We start from the raw sequence: 15,923 nt of genomic DNA, 5'->3' as shown, positions 1-15,923 counted from the left end.
GTGCTCTCCTACATCAACTGCTGTGTGGAGAATGTCACGGAGGACAAGGTGATAAAGATGTTCCCAAACCGGAAACCCTGGATGAACAAGGAGGTACAGAACCTGCTGAGGGCACGCAACAATGCCTTTAAATCTGGTGACACTTCAGCATACAGTGTTGCCAGATCACACCTAAGCAAAGGTATTAAAAGGGCCAAAGACACCCATAGGCAACAGGTGGAAGACCACTTCAACACCACGGACACCAGAAGCATGTGGCAGGGTGTCAGGGACATCACTGGCTACAAGAGCAGCCCTGCCTGCCCCCACAGCGATATGGCATTGACCAACGAGCTTAACACCTTCTTTGCCCGCTTTGAAACTGGCAAAACCACCTTGAGTGAAAGAACCCCAGCCGAGGCGGTGGGACAGGTCTTGCAACTGAGCACACAGGAGGTACAACGCGCTCTGCAAAGGGTCAACCCACGCAAGGCTGCAGGACCGGATGGAGTTCAAGGAAAGGTACTGAAGGACTGTGCTGAACAGCTGGCTGAGGTATTCACCAGGATCTTTAACCTGTCATTATCTCTGGCTACGGTCCCCAAGTGCCTGAAGTCGGCTATCATAGTTCCGGTGCCGAAAAAAAGCAAAGATCTCCAACCTGAACGACTACCGCCCGGTTGCCCTAACGCCGATAGTCATGAAGTGCTTTGAGAGGCTGGTCCTCTCACACATCAAATCCAGCATCCCTGACTCACTGGACCCACATCAATTTGCATACAGGGCAAATAGATCCACAGAGGACGCCATCTCTCTGGCTCTTCACACTGTCCTGACTCACCTAGAGAGACAGGGCACGTACGTGAGGATGCTATTCATAGACTATAGCTCCGCCTTCAACACGGTCATCCCCACCAAGCTCATCACCAAACTCCACCAGCTAGGCCTTAGCTCGTCATTATGTGACTGGATCCTGGACTTCCTGCTGGAACGACCGCAGGCAGTGAGAATGGGCCCGCACCTGTCCTCCACTATCACCCTGAGTACCGGCACACCACAGGGCTGTGTTCTGAGCCCCATGCTCTACTCCCTCTTCACACACGACTGTGTTCCTGCATTCGACACCAACACCATTGTCAAGTTTGCAGATGACACAACGGTGATCGGGCTGATCACCAACGGGGATGAAACAAACTATAGAGTGGAGGTGCAGAACCTGGCGGACTGGTGCTCGGATAATAACCTGTCCCTAAATACCACCAAGACCAAGGAGCTGATCATCAACTTCCGTAGGTCACATAACGGGGAATATGCCCCGATCTCTATCAACGGGGTCAGTGTGGAGAGAGTGTCCAGCTTCAAGTTTCTGGGCACTCACATTTCGGAGGACCTAACATGGTCCAATAACACTGCTGCGCTGGTCAAGAAGGCACAACAAAGACTGTTCTACTTAAGAACACTGAAAAAGTCTGGTCTACCCCAACAGCTGCTGACGACCTTCTACCGCTGCACCATAGAGAGCATCCTAACGCATGGAATCCCTGTGTGGTACCTCAGCTGCACGGAGGCAGAAAGGAAAGCTCTACAGCGGGTAGTCCATAGAGCTCAGAGGGCCATCGGAACACAGCTACCAGACTTGGAGGGCATCTACAACACACGATGCCTCAGAAAAGCCACCAGCATCCACAAAGACTCTTCACACCCCTGCAACAGTCTGTTCGAACTCCTTCCATCGGGCAGACGATACAAGGCCTTCTATGCCCGCACCTCCAGACTCAGGAACAGCTTCATCCCCAGGGCCATAGCTGCTATGAACCGGTCCTGCTGAGCCGGATGGCCACAACGCATAGATCAACTTGCACTTTACCCTGTCCAAAACTGTTACAACTGTTCGTTTCGTTGGGTTGCTGCTGTCTAAATTACCTAAATTATTGCATCGTATGGGAGGCGCATTCCCAATCTCGTTGTACCCCTGGGTACAATGACAATAAAGATATATTGTATTGTATTGTATTGTATTGTATTGTATGATGTTTTCACTATTTAGCATGCAGCTTGTTGTTATAGAAGGATACTCCTACCTTAGTACTCATGACACTTCTTTTTTTATTCTCCTCATTGAACCAGGATTGATCACCTGGTTTTATGCTATTGCTAGCCAGTAAAGTATATGAATCATGACTTACATATTGTGATGGAATTCAATCTGCTTTTGCTAATGGCTCATGACTCTCTATAGGTGCTCAGTTTTAAACTTACGGATCTTTTTAATCTATCCCATTCAGCATCATGGTACATTTCCTTAAAGTGAAAGTGGATGGTCGTCACTGCTACATTGATAGTTATGGATAGCTGCATCTGTGAGAATGAGGCAAAACATACCACTCCCCCCACCACCCACTCCCTCTATGCTAGTTCTTTCATACATCTTGTCACTCTTCCTGGTATCAATGCCCTTCAGGACATAGCAGTGAATAATGCTGTGCAATGAAAATTGATCATTAAACTACTCCCACCAAGAATACATCTGTGCCCTTGTTACTCACGTTGCTTCTTGCCAGTGGTTTTTAATAGTGAGGAGTACTTTAATTGGGGGAAAGAGGTAGGCAGTAATTAAGCTGCATGATTGGCTGTTGCTGAACAACCTTTTCCTCCCAGTTATGCACATTATGCCTCATCTATTGTGGAATTTGGTTGAAGTTTGTTATTCTGTGAGAATGACTATGTTAGATTGATGGTTGGTTAATCTAAATAACTGTTGATTAATTTTGGTACAAAATTTCTAACTCTTAAAGATGAAAAACTTGCTGGGTTGATGCATAATTGGATTTTTCTGGTATCTGGGGTCATGGCGAATGATATTTGGCCTGATTTTATTTATAAATAATTTTTATCATGATTTTATCTGTGGTTTGTTAGTCATTTCAGAGAACAGCTAAGAGTTAACCACATCATTAAACACAAACCAACCAGATCTAGAAAGCATAATCAATTTCCTTCGAAAGATGACATCACATTTTTTTGGGGATGATTTGGAATCTTTCTGGCCTTTTTGCTAAAGCTATCTTTTTATTCCCTATTTATTTAAATAACTGAATTTATACTACCCAGCTGGTGTTAAATGATTAGAATTGTTGGATGATTAAACCAGTTCTCTTAGTTACTTGCCCAATAATTTACCTCTCTAACATTATTTCTAACTCCAAGCCCTAAAATAAAGGTCAACATATCATTGACTTCCACTCTGTTTGCAGTTACTGCACATGACGAGCCAATTTCAAATACAACACTTACTAGTCACTTACTGTTTAAAATAATGTTTCTCTATTTTTTCTACCATCATCATCATCTTCATCATCATCATCATCAGTAATCACTCAATGTCGAGAATGATTGTTCTTCTGGTGGCAGTTTTCTTTGAGTCTTGAGATGGCTGAAGTGGCCAATCCTGGAGCCACACACTTTATGGTATGTCCCTAGTGGATGCTTCTGCATGATATTGTTTAACATGGGGAGACTATTGTATAAAGAGTCACCACATGATGCTTGAGATATACCCCAGTCCAATGGCTTGGACTCCACGATGGTTGGAAGTCTCTCCCTGTTGCTGCCTTCTTCCATGGTGCTCCACCTGCTGACCAGCCGCCATTCTCCTCCTGTTTCACTTTTGAGGCACTGAAGTCTTCTTTTTAGGCCACACTTTGTCAGCCTCCTCGACCTGCCCGCCTTGGTTGACCCTGGCAGGAGCACGGCTACAGACAGTGTAGCTCTCAGGATCTTAGACACCCACAAGCTTCTCCACCAACGGGAAGGTGGTGACCGTCAGAAAAGGTTTTCTACCAGACATATTAATCTAATAGGCTGAATAACACTTATTGGAAGGCCATGCTTCTAAAAGGAACCATCTGCCATTGCCCACTTGTGCCTAGAAAGTCTGGCACTATTATGCACAGATAGTCAAGACTTCCTGACGTTCATATTAAACCAGGAAATAGAAAAAAGCACAACCTTAACTCCTAGTTTTAATATTTTATGAAGCATGAATAATTGAAATTTGCATATACAGCTAATGTAGACTCAAAAATAACATGATTGGATATTTATTAAAAAATTAAATGAATATCAATATATCTTCTGGCACATACTGTGAACACAGTATTTACAGCATGCATGTATTGTACACTACTTTTTAAAGTTGGTTCCATTGACTTCAATGGGACTGAATTTCAGAAACAGACCATGGGATTCATAATCAAATTTACCTCATCTGCCCGTTTCAAAATAAAGCATGGAAACAGGCTCTTTGGCCCAACGTCCATGCCAACCATTGATCATCCATGCACACTAATTTTATGTTATCCCACTTTCTCATCCACTCCGTACAAATTAGAGGCATTTTTACAGATATCAATAATTTACCACCCGCACATCTTTGGGATGTGGGAGGAAACCTGAGCACCCGGTGGAAACCCAGAAGGTCACAGGGAGAAAGTGCAAACTCCTCACAGACAGTACCAGAGGTCAGGATCAAAACCGAGTCTCTGTCACTGTGAGACACCAGTTCTATCAGCTGAGCCACACCCACATTGCATTTTTAAAAATAAATTATATTTTAAATATTTTTATGAGGAAATTACAATCCAGGTACTGCAGTTTTTTGTAAGGTTAAGAAATTTTAGTGAGCATTAGTTACGGCTTAATATACCATTCATGATAAAACATGATATTTTGGAATATTTCATAATGAGTGTTTAATAAATGCTCAGTCTTGTTCCCATTGACTCCTTTAGAAAAGTCTAGAGAAACATGGAATGGGGGGTGAATTACACAACATCTTTTGAATTTCCTAGTAAAACTAAGCATGTGAAAAACCTGAAGGTGCTATCGGTTCATAAAGCTGTGAGAGTGAACGTTGATCGTTTTCCCCCTAATTAGAATCTGTAAAATTCAAGTATTAAATCATAACACAAATATTATGAACCACTTCTTCACAACTTAGTCTCCCTTCAATTTACCATGTAAATAGTGATCACTTAAATTGTGTTAGATTGTGTTAGAAAAGGCGCATATACGTAACCTGCTTAAAATTCCAGCCAAAGTAGCACTTGTGTTTAAGCAATAATTGTTGTCCTTCCCCGTCAAGTGTTAGTAGAGGGGGAGGTCAGGGGGGCATCAGAAGTGCCCTCCGCTTACTCTGCAGCAACCTTAACATTACAATCAAACCCGCCGACAAGGGAGGTGCCATGATCATCTGGCGCGCCGACCTCTACCAGGCTGAGGCCAGGCGACAACTTTCAGACACCTCCTCCCACTTATCGTTGGACCATGATCTGACAGATGAGCACCAGGCCTTAATCTCAAGCACCATTACTGATTTCATCACTTCTGATTATCTGCCTTCCACAGTCTCCAATCTTATCGTTTCCCAGTCCCGCACAACCCGTTTTTACCTTCTCCCCAAAATCCACAACTGCCCTGGCAGACCCATTATTTTTGCCTGCTCCTGTCCCATGGAAATGATTTCTCTTTTCCTTGACTCCATCCTATCCCTCCCTGGTCCAATCTCTCCTGACCTATGTCCAAGATACCTCACATGCTCTTGGTACATGTGACTATAAACTGACCTTGAAACCTTGGTCTTGACTTCCGCTTTCCGAGCCCCCATTCCCTCATCTTTGCTATGGACGCTCAGTCACACTACATCTCCATCCTCCACCAGGAAGGCCTTAAAGCCCTCAGTTTCTTCCTCGACCACAGAACCATCCAATTTCCCTCTACTAACACTCTACTCCGCCTAGCGAAGCTGTTTTCACCCTCAACAACTTCTCCTTTGACCTCCCACTTCCTCCAAGTCCATGGGCACCTGCATGTGCCCCAGCTATGCCTGCCTCTTTGCAGGGTACGTTGAACAATCCCTGTTCCAGGCGTACACTGGCCCTATCCCCGAACTCTATCTCTGTTACATTGATGACTGCATTGGTGCTACCTCCTGCACCCATGCAGAGCTCATGGACTTCATCAACTTCACCACCAATTTTCATCCTGCACTCAAATTTACTTGGTCCATCTCCGGCACCTCCCTCCCCTTTCTTGATCTAACAGTCTCCTTCACAAGAAATAGACTATTGACTGACGTCTATTACAAACCCACTGACTCCCACAACTATCTCGACTACACATCTTCCCAACCTGCTTCCAGCAAAGACTCGATCCCCTACTCCCAATTCCTCCGCCTACGCCGCATCCGCATCCGCATCTGAGATGTCCTCATTCTTTATGGAATGGGAGTTCCCCTCTCCCATCATAAATGAGGCCCTCACTCGTGTCTCCTTGGTATCCCGCAGCTACGTCCTTGCTCCCCCTCCCCTAGTCACAACAGAGACAGAGCCCTCCTAGTCCTTACCTTCCACCCCATCAGCCATCGCATACAACACATAATCCTCCAAAATTCCCGCCACCTCCAAAGGGGATCCCACCACTAGTCACATTTTCCCATCTCCACCCCTTTCCGCCTTCCGCAGATCGTTTCCTCCGCAACTGCTTGGTTAACGCGTCCCTTCCCACCCAAACCACCCCCTCCCCAGGTACCTTCCCCTGCAACCGTAGAAGATGCAACACCTGTCCCTATATCTCTCTTGACTCTGTCCAGGGACCTCAATAGGTTAGGCAGAGGTTCACTTGTACCTCTTCCAACCTCATCTGCTGTATCCGTTGTTCAAGATGTGGACTCTTATTCATCGGTGAGACCAAAATCAGACTGGGCGAACGTTTCGCGGAACACCTTCGCTCTGCTCGCGTGAACCAACCTGATCTCCCGGTTGCTGGACACTTTAATTCTCCTTCCCATTCCTACACAAACCTTTCTGTCCACGGTCTCCTCCATTGTCAGAGTGAGGCTAAACGCAAATTGGAGGAACAGCATCTCATATTTCACTTGGGCAGCTTATAGCCCAGTGGTATGAATATTGATTTCCCTCACTTCAGGTAGCCCCGGCATTCCCTCTCTCTCTATCCCTCCCCCACTCTAGTCGCACTAGCTTCTCATTTTCACACTACAAACAGCTTACAATGGCCTGTTTCCTTTATCATCGTTACTTTTTTGCATATCTTTCATTCATTGTTCCTTATCTCTCCACATCACCATCTATATCTCTCATTTCCCTTATCCCTAACCAGCTGAAGAATGGTCTCGACCCGAAACATCACCCATTCCTTCTCTCCGAAGATGCTGTCTATCTTGGTGAGTTACTCCAGCTTTTTGTGTCTAAATGCATTGTTTGCATTTATTTTGAGAGGACTAGAATAGAAAAACAGGGAATGTAATGCTGAGGCTTTATAAGCACTGGTCGGGCCAAATTTGGAGCATTGTGAGCAGTTTTGAACCCATATCTGAAGAAACGATGTGCTGGCATTGGAGAAGGTCCAGAGGAGGTTTACGAAAATGGTTCCAGGGATGATTGGGTTAAAGTATGATGAGCGATTGATGGCACTGGGCCTGTACTCGCTGTAATTTAGAAGGATGAAGGAGGACCTCATTCAAACTCGCTAAATTAGTTTAGTTTAGAGATACAGCCAGTGAGTTCATGCCGGCCGGCGATCCCCGCACACTAACAATATCCTACACACACCAGGGGCAATTTACTAAGCCAATTTACCAAGCCAATTAGCCTACAAACCTGTACGTTTTTGGAGTGTGGGAAGAAACCGGAGCTCCCAGAGAAAACCCATGCATATAAACTCCATACTGACAGCACCCATATTCAGGATGGAATCCGGTCCTTTGGTGTTCTAAGGCAGAAGTCTACTATTGGCTCCATCTTTATTCATTGGAGCACAGGAGGAAAAGTGGTAATCTGATAGAGATGTATAAGATCATGAGAGGGGAAATAATTAATAGGACATCAGGGACAAACCTTTTACATAAAGGGAGGTAGGTAAATGGAACAAGCTGTTAGGGAGGTAGTTGGTGCAGGTGCTAAACAACATCTAAAAGACATTTTGAGAGGTACATGAATAGGAACGGTTTGGGAAGAATGTGGGATGAGGCATCTTGGCAACATGGGGAAGTTGGGCTAAAGGGCCTGTTTCTGTGCTGTATGACTCTAAATTATGGAAATATGGAAAAGATGGTTGTGATCTCAATCCTGGTTAAGATCACAGTGCCATTGGTAGGAGGAGGTCTGTGATAAAGACCACCGCAATAATGAATAATTCATTAATCATTCAATAATGAATAAATCCACATGTCTGGTGAGTGGCAGGGAAGAGAGTTCATGTGGCGAGGAGCAGTACGAGCAGCTGAGGATTGGGGAGAAATGGCTAAATAGTAGGTTTATGTTTCCTTCATTAGATTAGTGGAAAAGAAGGATCAGGAGGTTGATTGGCGCTCTGGTAACCTGAGATTTGTGGAAGGGTTAGTGCATCTCTCCTCTACCATCGGGCAAAATGTGAAAATGCACACCTCCAGATTCAGGGACAATTTATTTCCAGCTGTTATCAGGCAACTGAACCATCCCACTGCAACCAGAGAGCTGTCCTGATCTAGTATCTACCTCATCGGGGACCCTCGGACTATTTTTATTTGGACTTTACTGGCTTTACCTTGCACTAAACGTTATTCCCTTACCATGTATCTGTACACTGTAAATGGCTCGATTGTAATCATGTATTGTCTTTCCGCTGGTAGGTTAGCATGCAACAAAAGCTTTTCACTTTTCCTATGTACATGTGACAATAAATTAAAGTGAACTGATTAGGGTTAGTTCAAACCCAGAGATTTGTAGTCAGGTGGTGATGGGAGGTGAGCACCACATCTTGAATAATGGGTTCCAGAATCTATTACCTTTATCCTACTGAGACTGCTCTTTAAGCATCCTTAATATTTTCACAATTTTGGTAGGAGGTACGTAATTCATAGGAAGGTGAATGTCAAAAAGTATCAAAGAGTTATCCTAGATAGGAATCTTCATCGTTTGAAAAAAAAATGCCCGGATGAGGTGGAATATAAAATGGAACTCTGGTCCAAAACAGTTTTAAGAAGGGGTGAATTTGTGTTATGAAAGAGAAAGATAAAGAGCTTGCATGAGGCAGTGCATGGTGTAGGAAGGAACTGCAGATGCTGGTTTAAACCGAAGATATACATAAAAAGCTGGAGTAACTCAATGGGTCAGACAGCATCTCGGGAGAAAAGGAATGGTGACGTTTCAGGTCAAGACTACTTCAGTCTCTTCTGGCAGTGCATGGTGTTGGGCATAGATCTCAGCTTATAGCAAGGATAATGAATCGAGAAAGGTCTAGGCATGAATGAATCGGAAACATCGTAGGATTTTATGTTTTTATTCACAGAATGTGGACATCATTGGCAAGAGCAGCATTCATTATCCATCTTTAATTGCACTCTGAACAGAAGACTTTCTGGGTCACTTCTGAATAAACTAAAGCTGTGGATCTGAAGTCACAAATGGACTGGAGTGGAAAAATTTAGTGAAGAGATTTGTTTTTAAATTTCAGTTGCAATCCATGCAGAGTTTCATTGAAACCGGCCGAGGAAAGAGATGTGAACGATATCAAGAGAAATAGCGATAATGGTAAATGAGATAAAATAATGAAAGGGAGAGTTTGTGAACGGTTGTGAAAGCATCAAATACAGGTGAAATTAAATGATAAAAGGAATGGTAGTACATGACAAAAAAAACAGGTGGCCATAGAATGTGGAAAAGCAAACGATAGCTCTAGAGATGTAAATGATTATCCAATCTTATCTCACAGTTAATTTCAGAAGCTTGTAATACTGGTTTAAAATAGCTGCTTATTAACTTGCTCAATGAAATGCAATAATAGTTCATTGATGGACCATAAGTAGTTGTTAAAAGTAGACATAACCTACAAGAAATCATGCAGATAGATTTGTAAAATTGCATTTTATTTCTCGGCAATCAGAATTCCCCTGTTTAGCATAAGGTACATGCATATATCCAGTTGAAGGACAATGAATGATTAATCTCTCTTCTTAATAGGAATCACCTCTCTGTCTATTTTCTCGGACTTTACATTCAAGTTGCGTGCATGTTAGGTTGACAACTCTTAAGTGGAGCTTCATTGAATTGACCTGCATTTAATCATCATGTGGGAAAACAAGCCAGCATAGTCTGACCTGAAGAAAACAAAAGCTGTATGAAGATAGCAGTTTCTATGTTAGGGGCTCTTTCAACGATGCATATCAGCGTAAACTCAGCTCAGCATAAACATCGCTTAACCCACTTCCTTGATGTGGACTAAATACAAGAGAGGAAGTACAGAAATTACAGTTCAGGAGAAGCCATTAGTCTTGATGTTTATATTATTGTTGGCCCTCATTCCTGCAATACAATTTACAATGGTTTTATATTCTTCCTTTCAAAATAATCATCTAATCTTCATCTCAGTGGCTATCTATGGCGGACCATATCCCCAACGTAATAGTTTAAAAATCATGTTTTTTATTTTGTCTTTGATAAGTCAAAGACTCAACTTTCATGTTTCCCAAACTGTCTGTTTTCCAGTCAACAGACCACTCCTACTGTCACATACTTCCTGTCTAAATACATCCCTCTTTCCGCCTGTACATGATCCCCTTCAAAATCCTAAATCATGTAAGAAATTAGAACTTCCAGTTTTCCTGGCCAAAATCCCTGACTCCCTCATGAAAAATCCATTTCTTTCAATCCGGGATCCAGTCTTTAATTACCTTTCTATTGCAAATTCTCTGGATTTCACTTCATCTATTTTTGAATGCTCCGCTTTTGGTACTGCTTCCGTTTATTGTGTTGTAATTTTGGTTCACCAACTCCTGGACCTTTACTCTCTGACGTATCCAAGCCCATAGCCATGAACAAAATCCAACAATTACACAGTGCCAGAGTTATATTTACTGTTGGCAGCTATTTTGTTTTGAGATTCTTTTAACTGAATTAATATTGATGAATTGATTTGAATTTGTGTTTCCTAAATTATTATTCAAAAGTTCATGAAATACAAATCTAATAACATAACTAAGAAAGTATGTAACTATGTGCCTTCTTTACTACAGCCTTCTAAACCAGATGCTTGTGAATCCCTGCTGCTGCTTCCCCCTCCAAGACTAATTCTGGTCCCCTTTGTTCTACTGATCCTACTTCTTACTTCCCCACTCCAATTTGTTGTTCTTTTTCTGCAGCTATTTAACAATACATACCCTCCTAAACTGGGGTCCATTTCGGTGCCAGTCCAGTGAAACATTACTTAACCAGAGGCTGCAAATATTGGTGCATTTGTAATATAAACCAATATAATACATTAAATTTTCATGTGATATTTATATTCCTTAGCAGGGGTCTCTAGGAGTGTTAACACCCCGGCCTTCAGATCAAACCCATTTGATACTTATATTTACTCATTTTTCTTACTCAGTAATGTTAACATAATTAAAAAGTATGAAAAAAGGCCAATAATGTAGATTGGAAATAAAAGTAGAAAAAATACTCAGTTGTGATAAAGGATCTTAAGTCTGCAATGTTAAATCTTTTTCTTATTCCAGAGATGTATCTGACCTTAGTTTCAGCATTTTCTGTTTATTATTGCAGCATGCTGGACCCATAGTTGTACAATAATTCCCAATATTCAATCTTTTAATAATGCAATGCTCCATCTATATCTTTAATGTTTTTTCCGAAGAAAAAATTCTGATAATTATATTCAAGATCATTTTATATTCAAGATCATTCAAGTTCACTTTAATTTCCATAGAATGTTATATTTTAACATTCATGAGCTGATGGAAATTCAAACAATTGGACACTATCTTCTGCCATAGTAGTAGTTATTCTTTAATTAGTAGTGGATTTCTCCTACAAAGTATTGATTAAAAAGATTACAAACATTCATTTATTTTTGTGGCTGACAGATCACAATTTGTTTCCATGATTATACTTAATGTGTCTTGCCCTGGCAATAATTATTGTTTTACATCCAAATTGCTCTATGAATAATAAATATAAGGAAGAGTAATGACATCCCTGTCATGAGTGGTTAAAATAAGTTGGATCTGCATTCTTTGAAGATTAGAAAAAATGAGGGATGATCTTGTTGAAATGTAATGTCATTAGTGGGAATGACTCTGGTGGGAGCGTCTCAAATAATGGGACATAGTCACAATAAGTGGTCAATCATTTAACTGTTGAGTGCATGAAAATCTCTTCGAAGGGCCGAATGGCCTACTCCTGCACCTATTGTCTACTGTCTATTCTAGAGATTCATTTGGTCATGAATTTCTAGAATAATTTACCCCGGAGGCCTGTGGTTAGATCATTAGAGACATTCAAATTAGAAGGTAGATACATTTGCTTGAGGATCCAAGTGGTATACTCTTGCACCCATTTTCTTCAATGTGTCTGCTGTAATTTAAGGGATTTTAAAAAAATGAATAAAATACAAGTTAAATGCATATAATTGACTACTTTCCATTGTTAACATAATAAGAAATATTTACTGGAATGCGTAAAAAAATTCAGGATTATGAAAATGTTTATAAACTCTTTAGGACATTTTGATATTGGATCTCTTATGTGATTTTGTAATTTCCTAGAAATATTTCACTGTAGTAGAGAAGTTCAGTGACCCATCTTTCAGCAACTGTCTTTGCAGCTGCAAATAAAAGCTAATGAGCATTCAGCTTGTCTTTCTCAAAATGACAGATCAATGTATTTTGGGTTTATGCCACAAATAATTAGGAAGACATTACCAGATTTGAAGCAGTTAGCAACTTTGTCTTTTTAAATGTTTTATTTTCATGTTATAAAGTTATCTTATTTCCAATGTCCCAACACTATCCTGGATTTTTTTGTGTCAGTGTTCAGCTGTCACTGTCACTATGTCAATGACAAATCTCAAAACCCAATGTGGAATTCAGGAAGGTCTACATATGAAATTGTATAGCCAATTAATAGTGTGAGCCAAACTGAGAATCATTTCCAGTTCTTGTTAAAAACATGATATAAAAAGACATTGCAAACCTACACCAAAGTAATTTTAATTTCAGAAATCTTGGAAAGTCTTGAAAACTGGCCAGAAGCTTATAAAATATACATTTTTTCTTTCTAACAATTTCTATAAGTGTGAGAACTACAGCAATCATGAACTGTCTGTTGTTGGTCTCTCTCTTGTAATATGATCTACTCAATTCCATAAAACATACACAATGTGTCCAGGAGTAAAGTACAGTTTAAAGGAATTAAACTCTAAATCTCATAGCAGATTGCAGTGTTGAGTAATGACCACTAGATGAAGCTAAACAATAATTGTTTCTTTTGAAATATAGTATACACACAACTGCAACCAATTGATTTTTGCAAGTTTATCAGTGAAGGATGTGAGTGCTTGAATGTATTTGTTTTTAATTTATATTTGCAATCTGGTTTGAATATTGTCACGTAGAACATGTGAGATCAGATAAAACTGCTTAAGCACTGGTCCAACAAAACATTCCCAGATAAATTACTTTATAATTATTGTTGTTGGTGCAATTATGTGTTGTAAAATGTAAATATTTTCTACTCTGACAATTCCAGTCTCAGAATAACACTCTCCACCACACAGGTATCTTACACCACACTTAGTCATCAGTAAGTCACCAATTACTGAATGACTGTCGTCCAGTGGCTCTAACATCCACTATAATGGGAGCTCCAGCCATAGCAGCTTCGACCACCCCGAAGCGCGAGGTTCGATCGACCTGCTCACAGGAACTCCATCGCCCTGCGTGGCTCGGCCGCGGCACTTTCCATCACCCGGTGGGGGCTTAGGACCTTCATCGGCCTGCTCGGCTCGGTCTGGGATTTTCCATCGCCCGGCGGGGGTTTCAAAAGTCGGGAGCCTCGATCGCTTCGAGGCAGCAGTTTGACTGCCTGACCACGGGAGAAGAATGAGGAGGAGATAAGACTTTTCTTTGCCTTCCATCACAGTGAGGGTGTGCCTGGAGCAATCACTGTGATGGTTGTTTGTGTTAAATTGTAATTGTGTGTCTTGTGTTCTTTATTGTTTACTGCCGGACCCTGACGTGAGAGGACGCTGGTGCTGTTTGTTCGCCGCTTCTCCGTCAGGACACATTTTTTGTTTGTTTGTTTGTTTTTATGTCTTGTTTGCTCTGTAAAGTGTCTTTGAGTATCCTGAAAAGCGCTATATAAATTAAATGTATTATTATAATGGTGCTTCAAGAAACTGGTGATGGGTCACGTTAAGTCCAGCCTTCCAGCCAGCCTTGAACCACTACAGCTTACTTATTGTCACAGCACGTCCAGAGGATGCCATCCCCCTGCCCCATAACTCATCTCTGGAACACCTATACAACAAGGACTCCTAAGTTAAACTCCTATTTAGCAACAATAACTCTGCCTCCAAAATCATAATTCCATCCTAACTCATCTCCAAACTCTTGGACCTAGGAATCAGCTTTCCCCTCTGCCACTGGACCCTCTGACCCACAGATGTGTAGCCAGACAGTTCGAACTGCATCTTCAAGTTTGCTGATGAAACCACCATTGTTGGATGAATTATAGATGACGATGAGTCAGAGTATAAGAGGGAGATCGATGACTGATCAAATGGTGCCAGAACAATAACCCTGCTCTCAACGTCAGTAAGACCAAGGAACTGATTGTGGAATTTAGAAGAGGAAGAATGAGGATGCACAAACTTGGAATGGTGGTCGAGAGAGAGTCAAAAGCTTGAAATTCCTGGGCATGTATATCTCTGAAGATCTGTCCTGGACCCAGCACGTTGATGCAATCATAAAGAAAGCCCATCAATGTCTCTACTTCCTTAGAAGATTGAGGAGATTCGGAATGTCAACGAATACTCTCTTGAACTTCCACAGGTGTACAGTAGAGAGCATATTGACTGGTTGCATCACAGCCTGGTTCGACAACTTGAATGCCCAGGAACCACGATGATTGGAAAAAGTGGTGAACACTACCCAGTGACCTCACTACCATTGAAAGGATTTACAAGTGTCACTGCCTCAAAAAGGCAGCCAGCATCATCAGAGACCCACACTCTCATTTCACTCCTGCCATCAGGAAGAAGATAAAGGATTGTGGACTACCATTGAGGGCTGGATATCAAATAATGATGAGACGGAGTATAGGAAGGGGATCGTTAACCTCGTGTCCTGGTGTCGAGACAACAACCTTTCTCTCAATGTCAGCAAGACAAAGGAGATGGTGATCGACTTCAGGAAGCAAAGTGGTACACATACCCCAGTTTGCATTGACGGTGCTGAAGTAGAGATGGTTGAAAATTTCGAATTCCTAGGAGTCAATATCGCCAACAACTTCTCCTGGACCACCCATATTGAAGCAACGACCAAGAAAGCACACCAAAGCCTCTACTTCCTTCAAAGGCTTAGGAAGTTTGGTATGTCCCCTACAACTCTCACCAACTTCTACAGATGCACCATAGAAAGCATTTTGTCAGGAAGCATCAAAGCTTGGTTTGGGAACAGCTCCATCCAAGACCGCAAGAAATTGCAGCGAATTGTGGATGCAGCCCACACCATCACACAAACCAACTTCCCTTCTATTGACTCCATTTATACCTTACGCTGCCTCGGCAAGGCCAGCAGCATAATCGAGGATGAGCTGCACCTTGGCCACTCCCTCTTCTCCCTCTCCCATCAGGTAAAAGGTGTAGAAGTGTAAAAACGGACACCTCCAAATTCCGGGACAGTTTCTCCCCAGCTGTTATCAGGCAACTGAATCATCCTACCACAGCCAGAGAGCAGTGCTGAACTACTATCTACCTCTTTGGAGACCCTTGGACTATCCTTGTGTCTGGAAACGTCACGCAGACCAGATTCTGAAAAGCGAAATCGATTCTCCCACAACCAATGAAACGGGAGATTCGATAGATTTCGACATACACCCACAGTGCGC

Source organism: Rhinoraja longicauda, chromosome 26 (assembly GCF_053455715.1).
Source record: "Rhinoraja longicauda isolate Sanriku21f chromosome 26, sRhiLon1.1, whole genome shotgun sequence".
NCBI classification, from domain to species: domain Eukaryota; kingdom Metazoa; phylum Chordata; class Chondrichthyes; order Rajiformes; family Arhynchobatidae; genus Rhinoraja; species Rhinoraja longicauda.
The sequence above is the reverse complement of the archived record's forward strand: the minus strand, read 5'-3'. Positions refer to the sequence as shown.